This window comes from Scyliorhinus torazame, chromosome 4 (assembly GCF_047496885.1).
Source record: "Scyliorhinus torazame isolate Kashiwa2021f chromosome 4, sScyTor2.1, whole genome shotgun sequence".
Lineage (NCBI taxonomy): Eukaryota > Metazoa > Chordata > Chondrichthyes > Carcharhiniformes > Scyliorhinidae > Scyliorhinus > Scyliorhinus torazame.
The window spans coordinates 124,239,652-124,263,806 of NC_092710.1; the positions used below are offsets into that span (position 1 = coordinate 124,239,652).

General features: G+C 46.1%; 1 protein-coding gene across 1 annotated transcript in view; it reads left to right on the forward strand.

Annotated features, from left to right (window-relative positions):
• Positions 1 to 13,576: 13,576 nt before the first annotated feature.
• The window catches only part of gclc (glutamate-cysteine ligase, catalytic subunit), a 126,204-nt gene continuing 115,625 nt past the window's right edge, over positions 13,577 to 24,155 (forward strand). The window contains exon 1 of the mRNA XM_072498585.1: positions 13,577 to 13,728. The gene's annotated coding sequence lies outside the window, so the exon portion shown is untranslated. The remainder of the gene's footprint in view (positions 13,729 to 24,155) is intronic.

Consider the following 24,155-nt stretch of genomic DNA (forward strand, 5'->3'; position numbering starts at 1 on the left):
CCTTCCCTTCTCCCCACCCCCTTCTCCCCCATCCCTACCTCCTTCCCTTCTCCCCACCCCCTTCTCCCCCATCCTTACCCCCTTCTCCCCCATCTTCCCCCCTTCCCCCCACCACTACCCCTTCTCCCCACCCCAACCCCTTCTCCCCACCTCAACCCCTTCTCCCCCACCCCAACCCCTTCTCCCCCACCCCAACCCCTTCTCCCCCACCCCAACCCCTTCTCCCCCACCCCAACCCCTTCTCCCCCACCCCCCCTGCATCTTCTCCCTCACCCCCCCTGCATCTTCTCCCCCACCCCCCTTCATCTTCTCCCCCACCCCCCTACCCTCCTCCCCATCTCTCCCTACCCCCCTCCCCGGACCCTCTCCTCCTCCCCCACCCTCTTCTCCCCCACCCCCCTTCATCTTCTCCCCCACCCCCTTCATCTTCTCCCCCACCCCCCTTCATCTTCTCCCCCACCCCCCTTCATCTTCTCCCCCACCCCCCTTCATCTTCTCCCCCACCCCCTTCATCTTCTCCCCCACCCCCCCTTCATCTTCTCCCCCACCCCCCCCTTCATCTTCTCCCCCACCCCCCCTTCATCTTCTCCCCCACCCCCCCCCTTCATCTTCTCCCCCACCCCCCCTTCATCTTCTCCCCCACACCCCCTTCATCTTCTCCCCCACCCCCCCTTCATCTTCTCCCCCACCCCCCTTCATCTTCTCCCCCACCCCCCCCCTTCATCTTCTCCCCCACCCCCCTCATCTTCCCCCCACCCCCCCTTCATCTTCTCCCCCACCCCCCTTCATCTTCTCCCCCTTCATCTTCTCCCCCACCCCCCCTTCATCTTCTCCCCCACCCCCCCCTTCATCTTCTCCCCCACCCCCCTTCATCTTCTCCCCCACCCCCCCTTCATCTTCTCCCCCACCCCCCCTTCATCTTCTCCCCCACCCCCCTTCATCTTCTCCCCCACCCCCCTTCATCTTCTCCCCCACCCCCCCTTCATCTTCTCCCCCACCCCCCCCTTCATCTTCTCCCCCACCCCCCCCTCATCTTCTCCCCCACCCCCCCTCATCTTCTCCCCCACCCCCCCTCATCTTCTCCCCCACCCCCCCCTCATCTTCTCCCCCACCCCCCCCCTTCATCTTCTCCCCCACCCCCTTCATCTTCTCCCCCACCCCCCCCTTCATCTTCTCCCCCACCCCCCCCCTTCATCTTCTCCCCCACCCCCCTTCATCTTCTCCCCCATCCCCCCTTCATCTTCTCCCCCACCCCCCCCTTCATCTTCTCCCCTAACCCCCCCTTCATCTTCTCCCCCACCCCCCCTTCATCTTCTCCCCCACCCCCCCCCTTCATCTTCTCCCCCACCCCCCCCCCCCTTCATCTTCTCCCCCACCTATACCCACATCCTTCCTATAGTACAGTGACCAGAACTAACACAGTACTTTAGCAGTGGCCTAACCAAATTCTTGTATAGCTGCAACATAACCGTACTCTTATAATCTATGCCACGACTGATAAAGGCAAGTGTCCCATATACCTTCTTAACTATCCTATTCAACTGCCCTGCCGCCTTCAGGGATCTGTGGACAAGCACCCCAAGATTCCTCTTCCTAGTGTCCTGCCATTCAGTGAATATTCCCTTGTCGTGTTACTCCTTTCAAAGTGCATCACCTCACACTTTTCAGGGCTAAAGTCCATCTGCCACTGATCTTCCCATCTGACCAATCCGCTTATAGCCTCCTGTAACCCAAGACCTTCTTCTTCACTGCCAACCACCCAATCTTTGTTGTCATCTGCAAAATTTCTTATCATCCTCCAAATATTTTCCTCTCTTTCGTTCATATATATAAGCAATACTGGACCAGCCATTATTATGCCACTGGACATCAGCCTCCAATCACACAAACAGCTTCTACCACCACCCTCTGTCTCCTATCACAATTTTGGATCTAACTTGCCACGTTACCCTGGATCCCATGTGCTTTTACCTTCTTTATCAGTCTCCCATGTGGGACCTCGTCAAAAGCTTCGCTGAAATCCATGTAAATTACATCAACTGCCCTACCCTCATTTACACATCTGGTCACCTCCTCAAAGAACTTCAGTCAAATTTGTTCGGCATGACCTCCCTCTGACAAAGCCCTGTTGACTCTCCCTGATCAAACTTTGCCTCTCCAAGAAGAGATTGATTCTATCCTTCAGAATTATCTCCAGTAGTTTCCCTACCACTGATGGGAGGGGGACTCACTGGTCTTGAATTCCCTGGTTATCTCTACCACCCTTCTTAAAACGTGGAACCACATTAGCTGTCCTCAAGTCCTCTGGAAGCTTCTCTGTGGCCAGCGAGGAATTAAAACATTTGAGTCAGAGCCCCTGTAATTCCCTCTGTCGCCTCCCACAACAGCTTGGAAATAGCCCATCTGGAGCTAAGGATTTGACCACTTGTAAGCTGGCTAAAACCTTCAGTACCTCCTTACTCCCTGTGTCAAACTGCTCAGGACCTCACAGTCCCTCTGTCTTCAAAGTGAAGACAGATGTGAAGTACTCGTTTAACACCCAACCGATGTCGTCTGGCTCGATGCACAGATGACCCCTTTGGTCCCTAATGGGTCCAACTAATTCCCTCGTTATCCTCTTCCCCTTGATAGTTATGGATAATCTTAGGATTTTCCTTAATCTTACCCGTCAGTGCTTTCTCATGCTTTGCTCTCCTAATTTCTTTTTTTGAGATCCCCCTGCACTTTCTATGCTCCACAAGTGCCTCTGTAGACTTGCTCCCCATGTACCTGTTAAAAGCCTCCCTTTTCCTTCCTATCCAGTTCTGAATATTCCTAGACATCCAGGGTTCACTGAACTTTTTGCTCCTCTAAAGGGAACATGTTGGACCTGTACTCTCACCAATTTCGTTTTGAATGCCACCCCCCCTCCCACTGTTCTGCTGTAGATTTACCCAGAAGTAGCTGATCCCTGTCTACTTTATCCAGATCCTGCCTTATTTTAATAAAGTCAACCTTCCCCCCAATCCAAAACCATTTTTTGAAGACCTGCCTTTTCCTTAACCATGACAAATTCAAAACGTATGGTGTTGTGGTCACTATCACTCACATTTCCCCACCGATACCTCAAACACCTGTCTGGCTTTATTCCCAGAACTAGGTCCAGAACTACACCATCCCTTGTTTGACCGTCAACATGTTAATATAAAAAGGTCTCGTGAATACATTTCAAGAAATCTGCTCCCTTTAAACCCTTTACAATGTGACTATCCCAAATAATATTGGAGAAATTAAAATATAATTACTCTATTATTACTTCTACACACCTCAGTGAATTGTCTCCATATCTGCTCCTCTATTGCCTGCTGACTGTTTGGGGGGGCCTATAATACACTCCCAGTGGACTGCCCCTTATTTATTTCTAAATTCTACCCACAAAGACTCATTTGAAGATCCTTCGAAGATATCATCCCTCCCCCGGGGGCCTGCCTGAAGATCCTATATGCTAACCACCGTGCTATCGTGCCACCCTGGAATGTTGAGCTGCTGGTTCCGCCACGCCCTCAGCCATATCTCTGTTGGGCCACATCACAAATCCACAGGACAATACACGTTCTTTCTTACCTATGATTTATTTTCTCTATAGAGTACCTAATTAATTTTTTCCAGTTAAGGGGCAATTTAGCGTGGCCAATTCACCTATCCTGCACATCTTTTTGTGTTGTGGGGCTGAGACCCATGCAGATATGGGGAAAATGTGCAAACTCCACATGGACAGTGACCTGGGGCCGGGATCAAACCCGAGACCTCGGCGTCGTGAGGCAGCAGTGCTAACTACTGCGCCACCATGCCGCCCCTTTCTTACCTGCGATACTCCTAGCATTATCAACGATATGTCTGACTGTTGCCTGACAGAGAGCTGAAAGTGCCCTATGAATGAACAGTCTTATCTCATCTACTGCAGCCATTTCCGGGGTCAGGAGTCCTGGTATTTTCCTCCAGCTTACGAGGTGGGCAGTCTCTCAACACTTTGTCAGCTTTTGGCTTCCACATCACTGGCAAAGGGTGGAAGACATGAAAGCCCCAATCTTTGATGCCGGGGGGGGGAAGAGGAGGAGGAGGGAGGGTGGGGGGAGAGGGGGGGGGGGGGCGGTGACACCTTTCATGGATGGGGGTTTGGGGGGAGTGGGTCTGGAGTGGGCAGGGCCAGTGCCAGCAGCAGCTTGTCTTTACTGCGTTGTCAGTGTGGGAGGTGGGAGAGACATAGTGCTGTCATTCTCACACTTGACAGGGATGAAGTGCCGTGTGAGCACGGGGGTTTGCAGAGCATGGCACCATGAAATGACAGGATCTGCTGGTGATCAAAGTGATGTTTAATACAAGAGCTATATTACAATAGTGACCTATCTCTACTAGTGCCGACGTTCACCCGTACCCACTAGGTGCCTATAGTTTCTTATCTACTTCTTACTCTACTACCTTTAAGGCACTATGTATATGCAAGTTGTTGCTGTTGAGATTTTCTGGCAACTCTTTCTGTGGAACAGACCGGAACGTTCCAGACAATTATGGTCTGGATTACATAATGATGTTACTCACTCATGCCATAATTTCCTGCAATCTTTTCATCCCAACATAGGTGTGCCAATACTCTGCCTCATGCCTTCAGCAAATTCATTCCACATCCTTGAAATATAGGTTATAAATTTGCTTATAACAAAATTAGAAGCTTTCCCAACAGTATCAATACTTTTCTAAGCTCAGATGTATATACTCATTGTCTGTAAATGTTAACCCACATATCACCATACAGAAATTAGTTGGTTAATTTGATCAGTTAAAAGTTCACAATTCCATCATTAGCTTCACATTAAGTTGAAAGTTTTACAGCAGTGGACTAAAAATATATGTTTAGTCAGTTATTGGGCAGCAGCACAATTAACTTTAGGCACTCTACAAATTCTTTCTAAATTAAAAATACATTTTTTTTTAGAGTACCCAATTTTTTTTTTCCAATTAAGGAACAATTTGGTGTGGCCAATCCACCTAACCTGCACATCTTTGGGTTGTGGGGGTGAAACCCACACAGACATGGGGAGAATGTGCAAATTTCCACACAGGCAGTGGCCCAGGGCCGGGATCAAACCCGGGTCCTCAGCACCATAGGCAGCAGCTTTAACCACTGCACCGCCGTGCCGCCCAGGCACTCTACAAATTCTAAATTGTTCTGTGGTCTACTATACTGTATTATAAGTCACGCTTAAACCAAGTTTTCATCTAGGGCAGCAGGTTAAACTTAATAATTGATATTATAATATCCTTCAAAATGTGCTGGTTACTATAATGTGCATGTCATTTTGATATGTGTAATAATAATAATCTTTATTAGTGTCACAAGTAAGCTTACATTAACACTGCAATGAAGTTACTGTGAAAATCATCTCGTGGCCACACTCTAGCGCCTGTTCGGGTACACTGAGGGAGAATTCAGAATGTCCAAATCACCTAACAAGCACATCTTTCGGGACTTGTGGGAGGAAACCGGTGTGCCCAGAGGAAACCCACGCAGATACGGGGAGAATGTGCAGACTCCGCACAGAGAGTGGCCCAAGCTGGCAATCGAACCCGGGTCCATGGCGCAATGAAGCAACAGTGCTAACCACTCTGCTACCGTGCCACCCTATAGAATTGTTCTGCATAAATACTAATGAGTTGACATTTTAATGGTTCTGAAATGCATTGTTTTCGGAAAACATTCTTTTAGGAAACATTTTAAGGGATTTATTTCTATATTGGTAAATATTAGAAATAAGGTATAGTTTTAAATGTGTTTTATTTCATATTTCTGTGCTGAGAAGGGTAATATTTATAATTAGATTGATGCTAGCAAAGGTGTTTGTATGGGTGAGGTTGATTGAATTCCAATTGTGTTTCTATTGTGCTTAGACAGGGCTGCTGCATGAAGAATAAATAAATCTCATAAGCATGTGGGTGTTGCTTAGCAACTGGGGCCTTGTAAGGTAGAGAAGCATTTAAGTTTTAGTTTTAGCTGAAGTTCTGGGCAGTTTAAGATAGGTGGTGGGAGAGAAGGCACCTCTCACAGCTCTGCTAGAAGCAGTGGGTATAGAAGGCCCGAGAGGGAACTCCTCTATTTCAGCTTTGCTAGAAGAAAAGGCATACCACGGAGTAACGGTTAAGAAAACAGATGGCGGAAATCTAAAGTCAAGCTAGTTAAGGAAACTATAGAAATGAAGTGTCCAAGGAATCTGAAGTTAAGAAAAGAGACCAAGGTATTGTTCAGAAGAATGCAAGGAAGAGTAAACAAAGTATTTTGAGTTAAAGAGGCAACTGGAGTAACCAGATTTAAAGTGGGATAACAGACTTCAGAGATATTATTTTTCTGTCCACCTTTTCACATCCTTATCTACCCATCCACAGCCACTCACCCTGACTCCTCTACCATTCTCCCTGAAAATTACCCTCATCAAATTCATTGGACAATCACAGGACAATACTATTATTCCTTGGTCTGTTCTCTCTCTTGTTGCAGAAGAGAGTAATGAACAGTAGAGGCTGGCGATGGCCTTCCACTAGCAGCTGCAGATGACAAAGTAATGGACATTAATGGCATGTTGCCGATCATGACCATTGAAAATGGAAAGATTACGATACCATAGCTACTTGGTGACAGAATTGAATATCAGTGACCAATATGTCATACAACTATCATGTTGACTTAATTTCAGCAGCATATAATCAACTTCATAATGCTAAATTGCAACTTTCTCATCTTGCCATAATTCATATACTTTGTCAGGATGCAAAGACAAAATATAGTAGCTGGTGGACCTACTGGATGAAGACTCCTCAACACGCTGATTCCTTCTGAGTGTGTACTATTATAGGTCTCATGCTGAGAAGGAACCAGCTCAGATCCTTGTGCTTAATTGGGTCCACTTAGGCAAATATTTGGGTTTTCACCTGACACTGTTTACAAGTGTGCAGAGCGGACAATAGTATAAAGACAGTTGTAGAGAGCCCACATCGAAGGGTAGCACAGTGCTCTGTTCAGATGGACACAGGTGTTGAATCCTTGTGACCATGGTCATTATCAGAGGAAGGAAACCTTAATTAATAAAACATAGATGCCGACAAGCAATTAGTCACTAATGAGCTATTGATCGAGCCTCTTCAATCAGGCATGAGGAATAGAAAGCCCTCGCACATGGAGGGCATAATACAGCCTGTCTTTACCTTTCTGATAAGGGAGAGGTCGTGCCTCCACCCCGAGGCAGCATGTGGCTGTAGCTGTAACCAGGTGGGGGCCTCAAAGTCAGCCTGGAGCACTGGCCTCACAATCTGCCACCAGGTGGGTTGCCATTCACCATGATGAGGTTTCCAGAAAAATACGCCAGGAATTAGATACTGCCGACAAACTGGCATGCCAGTTAGTGGCACAGAATTATGCACTTTCCCACTTCTGTTCCCCCTCACATACTGGGGTGCCAATCCCACATTTTCTATGTTTTTCTATTTCATATTTCCGGTGTTCATAGTATTTTGCTTTTCTATGCAGTAATGAATTAGGCTGAATATCATTATAGAGTTTGGTGTAGGTACTGAAGGTGAAATAGTAGTTTAATTAAAGTTTCTTTTCTCTGTCATTCAAATCACCCACCGATCATCAATTTCCTTTGCATTTCAGACACTTAATCCACACAATTTCCAATTGTCCTTGCTTTGCAATGCCAAACCTCTGCATCTTAATGCCTTTCAATGCCCTTCAATGTGGAAATGAAAGTCTTGTTGCTTTCAACTTTTCAAGATCACAAATTCTTCATGTCTTTTGAATCATGTCTGTTAATCAATAGCTGCCACCTTTATTGGTGTCATCCCAAAGTTTTTCTTTGCCTTCTAAATTAGTGGGAATTCCACACCTCTTAGAATCATAGAATTTACAGTGCAGTAGGAGGCCATTCAGCCCATCGAGTCTGCACCGGCCCTTGGAAAGAGCACCGACCTAAGCCCCACGCCTCCACCCTATCCCCTTTATCCCCGTAACCCTACCTAACCATTTTGGACACTAAGGGCAGTATAGAATTGCCAATCCACCTAACCTGCATATCTTTGGACTGTGGGAGGAAACCGGAGCACCCGGAGGAACCCATGCACACACGGGGAGAACGTGCAGACTCCACACAGACAGTGACCCAAGCCGGGAATCAAACCTGGGACCCTAGAGCTGTAAAGCAACTGTGTTAACCACTGTCCGTGTGGAGTTTGCACATTCTCCCCAGGTTTGTGTGGGTCGCACCCCACAACCCAAGGATGTGTAGGATAGGTCGATTGGCCATGCTAAATTGCCCCTCGATTGGAAAAGAAATAATTGGGTGCATTAAATTTATAAAATAGGTATGGAATTTGTAGTTAAAGAAGCTGACCTAAAGCTTTAGGTGTGACTGTGCGACATGGGAAATTATATTGTGATGTCACTTCGACAACAGAATGGTGATGCAAAGGTAAGAAGTGCATAACACACATTGCAAAAGCTTCACTAGTTGAACATTGCATGTGGGAGGGAACTCAAGGCCACTTGTAATCTTCAGGTGAAGCAGGGCTAGAGGGAAGGGAATAATTAGACCATAGGTATAAAACATTCTGTCCTTATATTTCCACTTTTAATTCTTATGTCTACATTAATAATATAAAGTTAGCATACTCAAATTATGTTCTGCTGCTAGCAATGGTGCTACATTGTCTCTGTTGCACAGGGTAATGAGTTTCTATATGAAATTTCCATTATAGGAACAGGAGTCGTCTACTCAATAATAGATTATGACTGACCTGTATCTTGCCTCCATATCCCTTTATACACTTGTCTAATAAAAATTTATTAATCCCAGTTTTGACATTTTCAATTGAAATTCTCAACATTTTGGGAGCAGAGTTCCAGATTTCCGCCACTCTTTGTATGAAGAAGTTCTTCCAGATATCAGTGTAACCTGTCTAGCTCTGATTTTAAAATTATACCTTCAAATAAGTCATATGAACTCAAAATGTTAACTGTTTGTCTCTCCACAAATGCTGCCAGACCTGCCGAGTTGTTCCAGCATTTTCTGTTTTTATTTCAGATTTCCAACCATCCACAGTATTTTGCATTTAACTTCCCCACCAGGGAAATCATTTTCCTCTATCTCTACCACCTACCCCTTAAATCATCTTGATGGAAATTAGATCACCCGTAAATTCTGTATTCAAAGGAATGCCAACCTAGTACATGCAGGTTTCCCTCATAATTTAACCATTTTTGTCCCGGTATCACTCTGGTGACTCTCCACTGCATCAATACATCTGTTTGAGGTGCAATACTTAGAACTGAGCAGAAGTGCTCTGGAAAGAGAGAGCTTCACATGACTAACATATCTTCCACCCTTTTGACATAACGGTTGCAGTTCCATTAGCTTTCTGAATTATTTTTGTACCTGTCCCCTCACTTTTAGTCATTTCTCTACTTGACCCCTAAACATCTGTGCAAAATCCACAGTTCCTAGCTTCTCAGCAGTCAGAAAATACCATTTCCCTCAGGTGCAGAGGTTATATTTGCAAAGATGAAATGAGAATTTAAAATGGCAAAATTGACAGTAATATTAAATCCAGCCCCCACCCCCAAGTTGTTACTTTAATGAAATTGTTAGTTCTCCATCATAGCTAATTTAAAGCAATGTTTTCACCACCTGTTTCATGCAAAAGGTATTTGCAAATCTGGATATTGGTGGACCATGTGAATTTTATACAGAATAAATAGCTGGCAGAAAATGATTGCCAAATAGTTAATAATGGAAGTAATTCAACTCCCCAAATTTGAAATGGATGACGATTATATAATAGCTACGTCCTGTAATAAACACTTCATAATTGCTTTGCATAAAGAAGGGTGTAGGCAATCACCAAACAGGACAGGATCTCAATGGCAACAAGTCTGCTTTGTTTCATCGCTATTTATGGTGCAATGGTCACAATACTTGCAACCAAGCTCCTGCTCACATGTATTGGAATAAAGCCTTGTCTCATTTTAAGGGGGATTCTTGGAAATTGAACACAAATAAACCAAAAGCTGTTCAAGATTTTTTTTAAAGGTTGTTGAATTTGAATAATTCCTATCCTTGCACTCTGCCCTGTCCTCCATCTACCTTGTATCTGCCCTGTCAACCATCTACCTTGGCCTCTGCCCTGCCCTCCATCTACCTTGTCCTCTGCCATGTCCGACATCTATCTTGCCCTCTGCCCTCCATCTATCTTGTCCTCTGCCCTGTCCGACATCTACCTTGCCCTCTGCCCTGTCCGACATCTACCTTACCTTCTGCACTACCCTCTCTACCCTGCCCCTCTCTGTCACCCTCTACTCTACCTTGACTTCTTCTGACCTACCCCCACCCCTCCACCCTACCACATTTCTACTCTGCCGTCATCTGTCCTTCCCCTTACTCTGGCACCATTTCTTTAAATTCTACACGACACTGCCACACCTCTATCCTGCGCCCCAACCTCTAACCTCCACCTCTACCCTGTCTCCCGCAACACATCTTTACCATGCCTCTCCACTCACATCTATCCTGCCCCTAGCCCTCCCACCCCATCACCCCCTACAACTCCCACCCCTGTCCCTACCCTCCAACATTACCATCCCTACCCCCAACCCCGCTACGTTACCCTCCCTCCCCCCCTATCCTTATCCCCTTTCCCCATCCTATCCCCTTACCCCATCTCACTACCTCTCCCCATCCCTACCTCACTCCCCCATCCCTACCCATCTCCCCTCATCTCACCCTACCCCTAGTCTCCCCCACCCCCCTCATCTCACCCTACCCCTAGTCTCCCCCCACCCCCCTCATCTCACCCTACCCTCCTCCCCATCCCTACCCAACTCCCCCATCCCTCCCCCACTCCCCCATACCTATCCATCTCCCCATACCCCTCCCCATCCCTCATCTCCACCTACCCTCCTCCCCATCTCTCCCTCCCCCCTCCCCTGACCCTCTCCTCCCCCTACCCTCTCCCCCATCCCTATAGCCTCTCCCCATCCCTTCTCCCCATCCCTTCTCCCCACTGCCATCCCTCCCCCTTCTCCCCATCCCTACCCCCTTCTCCCCATCCCCCATCCCTACCCCCCTCTCCCCCATCCCTACCCCCTCTCCCCCATCCCTACCCCCCCTCCCCCATCCCTACCCCCCTCTCCCCCATCCCTACCCCCCGCTCCCCCATCCCTACCCCCCGCTCCCCCATCCCTACCCCCTTCCCTTCTCCCACCCCCTTCTCCCCCATCCCTACCCCTTCCCTTCTCCCCCATCCTTACCCCCTTCTCCCCACCACTACCCCTTCTCCCCACCCCAACCCCTTCTCCCCACCCCAACCCCTTCTCCCCCACCCCCTGCATCTTCTCCCCCACCCCCTGCATCTTCTCCCCCACCCCCTGCATCTTCTCCCCCACCCCCTGCATCTTCTCCCCCACCCCCTGCATCTTCTCCCCCACCCCCTGCATCTTCTCCCCCACCCCCCCCTTCATCTTCTCCCCCACCCCCTGCATCTTCTCCCCCACCCCCCCCTTCATCTTCTCCCCCACCCCCCCCTTCATCTTCTCCCCCACCCCCCCCTTCATCTTCTCCCCCACCCCCCCTTCATCTTCTCCCCCACCCCCCCTTCATCTTCTCCCCCACCCCCCCTTCATCTTCTCCCCCACCCCCCCCTTCATCTTCTCCCCCACCCCCCCCTTCATCTTCTCCCCCACCCCCACCTTCATCTTCTCCCCCACCCCCACCTTCATCTTCTCCCCCACCCCCCCCCTTCATCTTCTCCCCCACCCCCCCTTCATCTTCTCCCCCACCCCCCCCTCATCTTCTCCCCCACCCCCCCCCTTCATCTTCTCCCCCACCCCCCCCTTCATCTTCTCCCCCCCCCTTCATCTTCTCCCCCACCCCCCCCTTCATCTTCTCCCCCACCCCCCCCCTTCATCTTCTCCCCCACCTTCATCTTCTCCCCCCCCTTCATCTTCTCCCCCCCTTCATCTTCTCCCCCCCCCTTCATCTTCTCCCCCCCCCTTCATCTTCTCCCCCCCCCCTTCATCTTCTCCCCCCCCCCCTTCATCTTCTCCCCCCCCCCCTTCATCTTCTCCCCCACCCCCCCTTCATCTTCTCCCCCACCCCCCCCTTCATCTTCTCCCCCACCCCCCTCATCATCTTCTCCCCCACCCCCCCTTCATCTTCTCCCCCACCCCCCCCTTCATCTTCTCCCCCACCCCCCCCCTTCATCTTCTCCCCCACCCCCCCCTTCATCTTCTCCCCCACCCCCCCCTTCATCTTCTCCCCACCCCCCCCTTCATCTTCTCCCCCACCCCCCCCCCCTTCATCTTCTCCCCCACCCCCCCCTTCATCTTCTCCCCCACCCCACCCCCCTTCATCTTCTCCCCCCACCCCCACCCCCCCTTCATCTTCTCCCCCACCCCCCCTTCATCTTCTCCCCCACCCCCACCCCCCCCTTCATCTTCTTCCCCCACCCCCCTTCATCTTCTCCCCCACCCCCCCCTCCCCACCTGTTCTTCCCCATCCCTACCCCCCCTCTTCCCCATCCCTACCCCCCCTCTTCCCCATCCCTACCCCCCTCTTCCCCATCCAGAGAACATACCCCCCCCCCCCCCAATCCCTATCCCAGTTTCCCTATCCCTCCTCCCCTCTTCCCCCATCCTATGCCATGCCCTCTACCCTGCCACCCATCCCCCACAACCCTCCTCCATCCTGCCGCACCTCTCCCGTTTCCCAATACTGCGTCCTGCCGGCAAATAGTTCGCCCACCAACAGAAAACTGCTGAGTCACCGGGCTAGAGACACCGACCATTAAACTCGGGCAGCGCATGGATTGGCAATCGACAAGTCAGAAGGGGAGGGCAGCAGCATCACGTGACTTTAGCGGTTACCCTGGAGACTGGGTGGGGTGGGGGAGAGAATGAGATGGGGGAAAGGTCACATTGGCAATTGCGCACGAGACACGTGGATAGGGGGGGTGGGGCGGCACCGGTTCGACAGTTGCAGGGGGTCGAGAAAGGGGTGGTGGTCACACGGGGGAGGGTGCTCGCGCCGGTCCGCCAATCGAGAGGGAGGGAGGAGGAGCAACGTCCGGTGTCATGCTGTGAGAATGTTTGGGTTGCGGGCGGGGGGCGGAGCGGGTGTTAATTGTGGGGGCAGCGCCGCTGGGCGGGCAGAGGCGAGGAGGAGGAGGTGCAGCAGGCGCTGCAGTGTGGCTCCGGAACATCAATCAATCGAGCGGGGCAGCGCCGAGTTGGTGGAAGCAGCTGAGCCGTGTCGTCCATTGATCGGTGGTGTCGACCCCCAAGGCGGTGAGTGCGCGACCGCGAGGTGGAGCGAAGACCGACCTGGCCCGCCGTGTTTGTGTAGGGGGAGAGAGGGGTGACTGTGAAGATGGCAGACTCGCGGTCCGTGGGTCGAGATTTGAAAACGCCGCTGTCAGTGCAGGGCGCCGCGGCGTTATTTCCAGCAGCTAACCCCTCTCTCTCTCTCTCTGTGTCCCCCCCCCTTTCCAGTCGGTGGTTATGGGTCTGCTGTCGGAGGGTCGCCATTGAACTGGGAAGAGACGAAGAAACACGCCGATCACGTCCGCAAGCACGGCATCATCCAGTTTCTCAACATCTACCACAAAGTGAAGGACCGCCAGAAGGACGTGCTGAAATGGGGGGATGAGGTAAAAAATAATTGTGTGTGTGGGGGGGGGGGGTGATTTGTGTCCGTCCCTGATCACCATGGCGTGGGCCCCTCGATGGCGGCTCCCCGCCAGCCAGGCCGGGTTGTGTGGTGGGTGCTCTTTTCCTTCTGGAACTATCTCCCCTCCTATCTCGATCTTGTACAACCGAGAGAGAGAGGTCAACACGCCGGGGGGGGGGGGGGGGGGGGGGGGGTAGAACATTCTAGATAGACCGTGCAGCAGGCAGCCTGGTTACTCGGTATCCGAAAGAAGAAAAAGTTAATAGTTCAAATGTGATTTCCCTCACTTACACACACACACGGTTTGCACTCACAACATCCGACATGTCGTTTTGCTTTCAGTGCCGGCCCGATTCCTCAGTGATGCTGATGGCCGAGCAGACCTAATTTAAAAAAAATAATAATAACTGGCCGCTAACTTAACTTGACCACCCTCCAGGGCAAAATGTGTTTTTTTTGGGGGGGGGGGGGAGAGAAAGAGACAACCTGGGAGGGAGGGCACGAAATTCCGCTGACGCTGGAAGTCTGACATGAAGACCGAAAGCTCTGGAAATTCTCGGGTCCGTGGAGAGGGGGAAACCGAGTGGAGTTTCGGTTCTGACCCAAAGATCACCGGCCTGAAACTAGGGTTTTCTCTCTCTCTCTCTCTCTCTCCCCCCGGCGAATGATGCCAGACCCACTGAGCATTTTCGACTCTTGCTTTCAAAACATTCATTATTTTGTGAAATCCTTGCAAGATGTAAAGGGAAGGAAGGGTAAATTGAGTCAATGTTTTGTAGCTGAAGAGTGGTAGGTACCTTTCATTCATTCAACATCCTGCGAATCCTGGTACACGACAGGAAATCTTGGATTTTGGGCCGTACCTTTCACCAGTTTGTTGTTCTTCAGTGCTTTACAACTAATCACCCAATTTTGGAATGTAGTCGCTGTTTTATTGGAAAGGTACCTAATGTTGGGCACAGCAGAGTCCAATAACAGCAATAAAACAACGATCAGTGATCTGTTTCAGTGAGAAAATATCGGTTAGGACACCAGGGAGCCGATGACTGCTATTTTCTGAATAGTGCAATGAGATTTCTACCAGATTTAACTGATCCTTCATTTAATATCTCATTTGAGAATACTGTATCTCTGTTGCATCACTTCTTCAGTACTGCTTGGATAAGGAAATGGCAAATGAAGTGAATGCACCCTGAAGATAGATCTATTTGTGTGTTGCGCAGCTGTTCTGTTTAAGCAGTTGTTTGGTGAACAATACTGATTGTTGCATGTGGCAGCTTTACATTATTGATTGATATATGGTTTCTGGGTGCCTGAGAAGATCTTAGACTGGCTATCCTGCAGGGGGGTTTTCAACAATGAAGGTGCACCAGTTATTTTGATTATTAAAGAGCCATACAGTTATTTCCATCACAACAAAGGCCATTTGGCCCCACTGTGTCTATACCATAATGATCCCAAGATATAGGAGCAGAACTAAGCTGGAACTCAAAATAGATCATGTCCACTGGCTCTCCTTTGTCTAACCTCCTCGCTACTCCCTCAAAGAATTAGACCATAAGACATAGGAGCAGAATTAGGCCCATCGAGTCTGCTCCGCCATTCAATCATGGCTGATATTTTCTCATCCCCATTCTCCTGCCTTTTCCCCATAACCCCTGATCCCCTTATTAATCAAGAACCTATCTATCTCTGTCTTAAAGACACTCGGTGATTTGGCCTCCACAGCCTTCTGCGGCAGAGTTCCACAGATTCACCACCCTCTGACTGAAGAAATTCCTCCTCATCTCTGTTTTAAAGGATTGTCCCTTTAGACTGAGATGGTGTCCTCTGGTTCTAGCTTCTCCTACATTGGAAACATCCTCTCCACCCCACTCTATCTAGGCCTTGCAGTATCCTGTAAGTTTCAATAAGATCTCTCTCTCTTCCCCCCCCCCCCCCCCCCCCCCCCATATCCTCTAAACTCCAACGAGTACAGATCCAGAGTCCTCAACCGTTCTTCATACGACAAGTTCTTCGTCCAGCGATCATTCTTGTGAACTTCCTCTGGACCCTTTCCAAGGCCAGCGCATCCTTCCTTAGATACAAGGCCCCAAAACTGCTCGCAGTACTCCAAATGGGGTCTGACCCCAGAGCCTTCTACACCCTCAGAATTATCTCCCTGGTTTTGTATTCTAACCTTCTTGACATGAATGCTAACATTGCATTTGACTTCTTAATTGCCGACTGTACCTGCATGTTAACCTTAAGAGAATCGTGAACAAGGACTCCCAAGTCCCTTTGTGCTTCTGATTTCCGAAACATATCCCCATTTAGAAAATAGTCTATGCTTAAATTCCTCCTTCCAAAGTACATAATCTCACACTTCCACATTGCATTTTATTTGCCACTTCATTGCCCACTCTCCTGGCTTGTCCAAATCCTTCTGCAGCCCCCTTGCTTACTCAATACTACCTGTCCCTCTACAGATCTTTGTAGCATCTGCAAACTTAGCAACAGTGCCTTCAGTTCCTTCTTCCAGATCATTAATGTATATTGTGAAAAATTGTGGTCCCAGCACAGACCCCCCTGAGGCACACCACTAGTCACCGGCTGCCATCCTGAAAAAGACCCCTTTATTCCCCACTCTCTGCCATCAGCCAATCCTCTATCCATGCCAGGATCTTACCCTTAACACTATGGGCTTTTAACTTATGCAACAGTCTTCTATGTGGCACCTTGTCAAAGGCCTTCTGGAAATCTAAATAAATCATGTCCACTGCTTCTCCTTTGTCTAACTTCCTTGTTACCTCCTCAAATAACTCATTTTACATCATCCCGCGGGTCGGGACCCCCATTTTGAAAAATATTGCTCTATTTCCCCTACGTGCAAGATCCAGGATCCCAGCCTTGATCCCCTTGCAGCCACATCAGCCATGTTCTAACAGATTTGTCAGACATGACCTCCCCTTGATGAAGCTGTGCCTTATTGTACCATAATACTTCCAGGTACCCTGCAATCTCACCCTTAATAATGGACTCTCAAATCTTACCAATAGACCTCCTTGCCCAAACAGGTATTCATTTATTAATGTTTTTGTTAAATACAAATTTTGCACACTACTTGTGTGCTCCATCAGTCAACTAGATATTTTTGATTTTGGACAGTATCTCCCATTAACAGGTTGTGGAACGAATAGCAAGATAAAAAGATAGCCATTACAATCTAGTCAGTTTGCATCCATGACAGTGTGCCTTTGAACAAAGGATTATTCAAATCATACAATATAGAAGTCACTCTAGAAATTAGTATACTTTTCAATATATTTCCTTTAATTTGAATTCTGCTTTGACAGCTGTAAATGCTTTGAACAAATCGGCAGTTGAGCTTTGGTGTGATGGGCTTCTGAACTCAAAGCATACCTCAATGTGTGCCGTTGTTCAATAGCTAGCTCTTTTTAAAAAAAAATGATAAAAAATGATATGGAGCAGTTGCACCTATACTGTAACTTTAATCTGACTTTGCGTTGGGTGATTTTGTATCACTGCTGATAAATTGACCTATTCTTGGGACCAGTTAACTGTAGTTACACGTACATATTTTTAAGACTATGCAAAGAAACCTGTACTGATCGACAGTATTGATATTCCAGCAATAATTAATGCAAATGAAGTTAATATTTGGGCGATTTTGAATTTTAGTAGTTTCATTTCATTATGAAAATATTGTAAGTCCCAAACCATTTCTCTGCAACTGTGTATCCACTCCAAATTAATCAGATTTATATGGATGAATTGGATGGAATTTAAAGGGGAGTGGCAAGGGTAATTCTTGAATATGAATCAATTCAGTTGTAAAGAGATTGTGAATTTAACATCTGTGGAAAAAGTAAGGGGAAGCAATACTCCAGTTATTGATAACATGGACATACAGTAGGCAAAAAACAAAATTGATCTGATTCAAATTAATGCATATAATGCCTGCTGATAACACTTAAGTTGGAAAATGCAGTCACATTGTGTCAGTGGAAGCAGGAGGTTGCAGAGGGATATATCATAGAATTTACGGTGCAGAAGGATATTGATAGATTAAGTGGGGCAAAACTGGCAGGTGAAGTTAAATGTAGAAAAGTGCAAGGTCATGCTAAATCAAATTATCTAATGCTGAGATGCTAGGAACTGTGAGTGTGCAGAGAGATTTAGCATTGTGTATACAGAAATCGTTAAAAGCAAGTGATTAAATATAGAAAAAACTTTTTAAAAAAAAATAGCTAGTGGCATGCAGTTTGAAGGAACCTGGAAATTCTAGGGTTAATTAGTACTGTACTGCATAACCTAATACAAACTGGTTGAATATTTTGTGAGGTGCAAATTACTTGGCAAAGATAAGTGCATGTAAACATGTGACAGAACTTGGGTCATCTCATTGGAGGGGAAAGTTTAATGTCAGGAAACAGTGAAACATTTCAAGTTAAATATCCAGGATAGCCCAACTGGATTGGTCTGATAACACATTTTCAATGCTTGTAATTAAAAAAAAAAAGTAGCCAATTATTTTGTTTGAAGTATGAAGAAAAATCAAAATTCCTAATGTTGGTTAAATTTTTCATACCTGCTAGATTAACTACTTAATCATAGACTAATATACAGGAATACCGTTGTACTTTGTGTGGGAAATAATCTCCAGCATTTCAGTGATACATCTGAAACTGCTCTAACATCGCTGAGTAAAATATAAGCTAGATTCTTTAAAACCTTGAGGCGAGGGACAAATATAATGTGTACCATTGGAGTTAATGCTAAATGTATTGAAGTAATTTTGACTGTCCAAATTTTAAACTTGATAGAACCTTGCAGTGCAAAATGAGGGAATTTGGCCCATGTGCCAACTCTTTGCCTGGCGATTTCCACAGTCTTGCGAATTTGTCATTTGTTACCCCCAAATGTGATTCCGTGTCAATTTTCATATTTCTTCTGTGTGGTGCCGTGGAACATTTTTACTACAATAATGGCAATCTATAAATACAAGAAGTTGTTTTTGTATTTGTCTGTACCAGGTAGACATCCATCCTAGTGAAGCCTGCATTGTGCCCTCTTTAAAAGTCTTAATATCCTTCCTGTATCGTGGCGCCCATTAGTGCTCCAACTCCGGCCGTAAGATTTTATATAGGTTATTTATTGCTTGAGCTTAAACCTAGAGTCTTGATGGCTTTTTTAATGCCGTATCAACTTGAAATGTTGCCTTGAAACCCAAAGTCCCTCTCTAAACCTATAATCCAAAGTCCCTTTGCTGTTCCACAGCACTGAGCCTACTTCTATTCAAAGCATAATTACTTCTATTTTTAACTAAAATGTGTCTCATCTTGAATTCCATCTGTCACTGTTTAACCTATTGCTAAAGTTTTCTTTTGGTTTTGAAAAAAGAAGATATCACTGTGGTAGCATCTACAAATTTTGATACGCATTTCCTCTTGGCCTATAACTAATTCTCCAATCTAAATGACAAGAGTTTTGTTTATCACCTACCACAAACTCACTGCTATAATCTCTACCGTTATCCATTTGACCTTTTATGATTTTATGTGACATTTGTTTCGCAAGCACATTTATGACAAGTTGATGCATGGATTATACAACACAATTGTGAATATATTGCTCCAAAAATGTAAAGCAACACATCAATATTTGCAAATTTAGCTTTGAGGATGCAGATTAATTAATACTTCAGACTTTATAAACCTAAAAACATAGCTTCGAACAAAAGTAGATCATTTGGTCCTTTGAACCTGCTTTATCGTCATTAAGATCATGGCTGAAATCTACCTCACTCCACCTCCATTTTCCCCATACTATCCATAGATCTGTCAAATTCAGTCTTGAGTATAGTCAATGACTAAGCATCTACTCTTCTATACAGAATTCCCAACACGATGTTCCCAACATCTCAAGAGTCAATGCTCTGAGTGAAAACATTTCTCTTCATCCGAATTCTAAATGACAAACCACTTATTCTGAGGCTTAGACTCCCCCACTGGGAAACATTCTCTATTTTATTGAGCCCCTTAAGAATTTATGGTGCGAAAGGAAAACCACGGCCGAAGTTGTTCTCGCCTCCTGTCCCCATTGCCTATTTCTAATGAAGATCACTAGATATGGGATTCTTAACCCTAACCCAGGGTGCCAAATGTTGTGCCCATACTCCTGATTCGGGTGTCAGCCTTGCCTCTGAGTCAAGGTCATGGATTCAACTCTGCCACAAACTTGGATTAAAATCCAGACTGATACTGAGGATGTACTGCAGAGATTATGACTTGGCCAATACTTGTATCTCAACCGACGAAAGCAAAATCAATTATCTGGTCATTTATTTATTTGTTCTTTGTATGACCTTGCTTTGTCTAAATTAGCTGCCACTTTTTCTGCATTCCAACAGTTACTACACTTATTGCTGCAGCTTATTTTTCATTCAGTCATAATCATTTAGACTGAAAAGGGCTATGGCTGCTTTATTTTGTGTAATTGACCATTTCGAACTGGTTACCTGCATATGTTTTATTTACAAAATTTGACCGGAAACCTCTATCAAGTTTCTTTACTGTGAAAAGCTGCTGATATGTAATTTAATATAAAGCTGGAATGAGGAAGGAAAACTTTGACCCGACGCAGATTATTTCCATGATCTGTTATTTGCCTAATTTATCTCTGAAGGAACACCGACCATTTCCAAGGCAAAAGTGAAAAAGAACTGCTGCCCGCACTCGACTGCATTTAACCAGCAAGGTTTTCAGTATGGTTTAAAGATTCCAACCTGTTCTTGTGGAATCTGTATTCCGCAGGTGACATTTCCACGATCCTTTCTGAAAATAAACTATTGTACCCAATGTGGTATTGGATTATTCTTCAATCCCATTCATTGAGTTAGATAAGTAGAATTGGAAGACTTACAAACAATTTCAGTCATGGGACTTTCAGTCAGATGGACGTAGGATCTGGACGTATGTAATGGGCTGTAGCAGGATATCTAACGATATCTGCCATGAGTTAGACTTGTTCCTGCACTCTTCAGCACAAAACGTGTTTTGCCCAGAGTATGTACTGAAAATAGTGCAGTGAGGAAAACAGAGTATCTGTACACATGAATGCTTGTAATAGGTCCGTGTCAGTGACCAGAGAGGTTCACTGGCAGCCATGAACACTTTGTTAAAAGGGTATAAGTGTGTTTACACTTGTAATTACTAGTCTTAAATATATACAGTGGCATTAATTTGTATTTACTACACAAATAGAGCAACTTCAGTGCATTTAAACATTAAGACGCATAGTAAAATGTGCTTTGTGAAGTTAATGGCAAAGTAGCATAACTTGGAGATCAATTTCAAGATACTACTTGTTTGCTCCTTCCTGATTTGATACAATGAGATGGCAAGGAAGACTTGGTGTTGGCCTGACCAGCACTAAAACCTGTGGCAGTGGTATGGCAAACTTGTGCAGTGAGGTGATCTATATTGAGTGAACTGCTGGAGTCTGGGGTCAAGTTATTTTCAAGAGTTTTTTTAAATGTATCCATGTGGTGTGGGCAAGCCAGCATTTGTTGCTTATTCTTAATTGCCCTTGAGAAGATGGTAGTGATTAAAATGGTGTCACATTGGAAAATAGTTTGCGAAGCATTGCCATAGTCCTTTGCTTCACTTCACATGTACATAATCCAGCAAGGTCATGCTCTTTTGTTGGTATGGACTTCGTCCTATTTTACATGCACTAACTGCATTGAATACTGAAATGCTGATATCATTTGGTGATTCTCCCCACTTGAACGTTATTAATTCCATCTGTTTGAAGTGGCCTCTGAGCGTTTGCATTTCAATAAACTGCTATAATTACATAATTCCTCGTCAGACTCTTTTGAATTGAGCTCTCATCTCAGATCTTGAGAAAAAACATGTAACCTGATTCCACAATGGCTTGCTATGGGATTGTCCCCATTCAAAACTCATCTCATGGCAATGTCTCATGGCAATATCTCATGGGCATTGTATTCATAGTTAAGTGCTAATTAACTATCCTCTGGACCCCCAACTTCAATCTATCATGGAATTATATAGATAGTTTGAACTATAACAGTTTACAAAACTTGACTTTCTTAACATCTCCCAGTGAGACTTGAAGATTCTATCCACTGCCACCGCATTGTCATGAATCTGTCAGGAGATAGCACTAGACAGTATACAAAGGGCCTCAAGCGTTTCTTCTGGTAACTAGTTTCCAGGAAGAATAATCCAGTATGTAGCGTTTGTGAGGAGAAACATTATAGGTATTGGTAAGGTCCCTGCGATGTACATATTTTAATGTATAGTAAAGGAAATTGATGGGGGCAGACAGCTGAATACACAGAAGGAATAATCAACGGTATAATTAGAAAAATATATATTTTATTGGTTTTGCGTTTATTTGTGACAACATTGCCAAAAAAGGGACGAAATAAACAGATATGAATACATAGGAACAACAGATACGAGGTATGCTGGACTCCCAGTAGTCGGTTACCACAGCCATACTGTTTAACTATCTATATATTTCACAGTAACTTCATACCTGTGACAATAAAAAGTTGTTATGTTGCCCCATGGTATTAAAACATATCGGTAGTGTATTTGAGGCCACCAAGGTGTTGTTTGTTGTTGTTTGCTGTGGCCGTATCTCTGTGTTTTTCTTTTCCTCCGTACCCTTTGGTTCCTCTGCCCTACTTCCCTTGGGTGGTGTGCTCCCCCCTCCCCAACACTCTTTTCTTATTTTGTCTGTTTCAGTTCCCCCCTCCGTTATTGGTTGCTGGTCATGGACAGGTTGGTTAATGCTTCCATGTGTTGTGGAAGCCTTCATCTGATGGTGAATTTTGTCTTTTCTGATTTGTGGAATTCTGTTGGGTCGGACAGCCAGTCTGCTGCGGTGTTCAGTGGCGCTGTGTAGCAGGAGTCTCTGACAAGCGATCAGGGAAGCAAAGGCTAGGACATCTGCCCCTCTCCCTGTAAAGAGCTCTGGCTGTTCAGATACCCCAATGAATCTAAGGTGTAAATTTGAGTATACTCTCTGTATTGTGTGGTAACTATAGTTGGCTATTCAATTTGGATGTTGTTTGAGGAACAGGGAAGTCTGAGTTCAGGTATCGTAGATGAATAACAAGGGGTACATGTGTGTTTAATAATTCATACATCTTAATTGCATGAGAGTAGACTAGTTCAGTTTGTGTGTATTTGACTTTTCTTTTACATTAATAAATAGTCTTTAATAATTGTCACACAGCGGCTGGGCTATTTATTCTCACTGAGGTTTCACTTGTCTACCTCTACCAAAACAAAATAAAATACACCCCCACGAATCCGTGTTCCAATTTGGGATACTGAACGACTGGGAGAAGTTAGGAAATTGGATTCAAGGTGTAGTGGGCAATTTAGGGGTTAACACCCTGAGGGAAAAACTGCTAACACTGAATCAGAGATATACACCCACACCTGGCCTAAGTTATTTGCCCCATTCAAACTTAAACTCGTTAATGGGAATAAACAGGATACCCTGTTCAGCTGGGTTGATTCACTCAATATTCATTGTTCTCCAAAACACTCTGATCTGACCAGCCATTAGCCCATTACAGAGTCTGATGGCCTCTTTTGTCTGTAAATTCAAAGTTAACAAGGCCCTGTGTAAATGGGAGTGGGTAATCAAAGGCCAGTAAGCGATGATGAGTTCAAGCCTGGACAGAACCATCTTTGAGCGGCTGGGCGGAGCTCTGAGAGGTAAAAGAGCAGGTGGGGGCAGAAGGATTTGGAGAACAATCCGAAGAGGTCATGAAAAAACTGCCTCGGGAACAGGAGCCTCACTAACAGCAGGAATGTGTTCTGTATTGCAAGCATCATTTTGCCTGTTTGAATAAGTGGTTGAGAGCTGTATGTTCATATTACATACTGTTTAATGAGAAATCATGTGTTAGGGTTAAGAAGTACATGTAAGTGTTCTTAAAAGCAAATTACTGAGGATGCTGGAATCTGAAACCAAAGAGAAAATGCTGGAAAATCTCAGCAGGTCTGGCAGCATCTAGGGAGAGAAAAGAGCTGACGTTTCGAGTCCGATGACTTTGTCAAAGCTAACAGACAGAGAAAGTGGGAAATATTTATACTGTGGAGTGGGAATTAAAGATGAGTCATAGCCACAGAAACCCAGGAAAACCGGGTGCCAATGGCCACAGAAACCAAGGGGAAATAGTGCTAATGGCAATCCCCAGAGAGAACAAAAGATGTGAAAGGCCAAACAGCAGAGAAATTAACACCAGAGGGTGAACTGTAGATGTGGGGGAGGGGAAAGCAAAGAGGAGAAAGGGTAAGGAAAGATGGATAAGATTGGTGGGGGTGGGGGGGGGGGGGGGGGGGGGGGGGGGGG